We start from the raw sequence: 2,801 nt of genomic DNA on the forward strand, positions 1-2,801 counted from the left end.
TCTGATCATTTGTTTGAAAATTCTTCTAATTCTGAGAAAATGAGTGAACATGAAGATCAACCCACTAGGACCCTTCAGGATTACCTCCACCATACACGCACAGCCACACCATCATGCATCATGTTTCCAACTAATATTCGCCAATTGGATTTTAAAACAGGGATGATACAGTTACTCCCTACTTTTCATGGCTTGGAAAATGAAAATCCATATGTGCACATTAGGGAGTTTGAGGAAGTAGTTGCGACTTTTCATAGTCAAAATGCAACTGATGACATTGTGAGACTTAAGTTCTTTCCTTTCTCTTTGAAGGATAGAGCTAAGAGTTGGCTATACTCTTTGAGACTACGATCTATTGGGTCATGGAATGAGATGACTCAGGTCTTCTTTAATAAATACTTTCCCCAACATAAGACCAATTCTTTAAAAAGGCAAATCTCCACCTTTGTACAAAAGGACAGTGAGACTTTGTATCAGTCTTGGGAGAGATTTAAGGAGCTATTGAGTATGTGTCCTCACCATGGGTATGAGAATTGGCGCTTAGTGAACTATTTTTATGAGGGACTTACACCTAGAGAGCGTCAATTTGTGGAGATGATGTGTAATGGTGAGTTCTTACAGAAAGATCCTGATGAGGCCATAGAATACCTCAATGAGCTTGCTGAAAAAGCTCACACTTGGACTGGACCTAGTGCTACTGAGAGCACAAATAGGTCACGACCTGCAGGAAACCTAAATGGTGGTGAAATTTACCATCTCAGGGAAGAAGATAACCTAAAGACTAAGGTTGAGATGCTCACTAGGGAGCTAGAGGTGTTGAAGAATAAAGACTTAAAGCCAACACACGTGGCTAATCATGCAGAATCTTTTGGACGATGTTTTGTGTGTGGTGGGGTAAATTACCTTGCCCAAGAGTGTCCCATATTTGCTAAGATGAGAGGGATGTATGAGGAACAATGTAATGCCTTAGGTATGTACATGGAGGCTGTTGCACCTTTCTCTGATACCTACAATCCTGGGTGGCGTAATCACCCCAATTTTAGCTGGAAGTCTGAAAACCAGCCGCCTACATAACCCCCTAGATCATATCCTGCACCATATCATGCACCTTCATCTTCTAGGAGTCATTTAGAAGACACTTTGCATGCTTTTATTGAGGCACAGAGTAAAACTAATCAAAAGTTTGAATCTTTGATTATGCAGGTTGTTGAAGAAAACAAAGAGATAAAGAGTCATATATCCAAGATAATGAGCTCCTTGAGTGTGAATGAGCGTGGCAAGTTTCCTTCTCAAGCTCAATCCGCACCCCAAGATCAGCATATGGCACAAAAAAATTTAAAAGAAGTCAATGTCATTATGACAAGAAGTGGTAAGTCCTTACACATCCCAACAACTGATAAGCAAGAGGATGTTGAAGAGGAACAAAGCAATGATAGCACCGAGTTCCCCAAGGATGCCGAGGTAATCAAGAGTCCAGTTAAGGTACCATTTCCTCAAGCTTTAAAATCTGGTATGCGAACTTTGGATCCTAGTAATGAAATCTTGGAGAACCTCAGGCAGGTAAAGATTAACTTTCCTCTTTTGCATGTTATTAAACAAGTTTCCACTTATGCAAAAGTTCTTAAAGATTTGTGTACAGTTAAGAGGAAGTACCATGTTAAGAAGACATCATTTTTGACAGAGCAAGTTAGTGCTCTAATTGAGCAGTGAATTCCTCCTAAGTACAAGGATCCTGGTTGTCCAACCATTGCATGTAATATTGGGAATCATGAGTTTGGGCAAGCCTTGCTAGATCTAGGAGCTAGTGTTAATTTGATGCCTTATTCCATTTATTTGCAGCTTGGTTTGGGTGAAATTAAGCCTACTTCTGTCGTGCTTCAGTTGGCTGATCGTTCAGTTAAGAAACCGAGAGGGATAGTTGAGGATGTTTTGATCCAAATTGACAAGTTTTATTATCCTGTTGATTTCTTAATTTTGGACACTCAATCAGTTGTTGAGTCTAACTTTAAAGTTTCTCTCATATTAGATAGACATTTCCTTACTACGGCTAATGCACTTATAAATTGTAGGAATGGGTTGATGAAGTTATCTTTTGGAAACATGACCATGGAGGTCAACATTTTCCATATTGAGAAGCAGCCAACAGATGACGAGTGCCACCAAACGTATATGATTGATGCATTCATTGACAAGAGAGTTCACACAACTCATGATTTTGATCCCCTTGAATATTCCCTTGTGAATTCTGAGTTTAATACATCTGTTAGTGATTTATTTGATGTTATTGATATTTGTGTTGTTTTTGATGAAACTCAAGATTATAGCACACAGGTTTGGCAACAGAAATTTGAGGAGTTGCCTAAGAAATGTGGAAAACAGATTCCTGTAAGTATGAAAGCACCAAGAGTTAAATTGAAATCTTTGCCTAAGTCTAAAGTCTATAAGGTTAAAATGAAAACGTTTCATGATAAAAATAATCTTAGGAAGAGGTTTAAACCTAATGACCGAATATGTTTATATGATTTTGGATCTCACAAGCACAAAGGAAAACTTTGGTTTAGGTGGACTAACCCATTTCTAGTGAAAAATATTTTTGTAAATGGGGTGGTAGAAATAGAGAATCCTAAGGATGGTCGGATCTTTAAAGTAAATGATCAACGCTTTAAAATATTAATTGATAGGCAAGTTCCGGAAGTGGAAGACATTCCACTTGTGGATCCAATCTATCAACCTTGACCACACCACCAAGGTATGTGTTTTTTTATTTATTTTGTTTTGCTTTATTTTGTTTTTGTTTTTTC

General features: G+C 38.1%; 1 non-coding gene across 1 annotated transcript; it reads right to left on the reverse strand.

The window, feature by feature from the left end:
• Positions 1 to 419: 419 nt before the first annotated feature.
• Positions 420 to 527, reverse strand: LOC122280215. The gene has a single exon (XR_006229800.1). It is a non-coding gene; the product is annotated as a small nucleolar RNA R71 (small nucleolar RNA).
• Positions 528 to 2,801: the final 2,274 nt, after the last annotated feature.

Source organism: Carya illinoinensis, chromosome 10 (assembly GCF_018687715.1).
Source record: "Carya illinoinensis cultivar Pawnee chromosome 10, C.illinoinensisPawnee_v1, whole genome shotgun sequence".
NCBI classification, from domain to species: domain Eukaryota; kingdom Viridiplantae; phylum Streptophyta; class Magnoliopsida; order Fagales; family Juglandaceae; genus Carya; species Carya illinoinensis.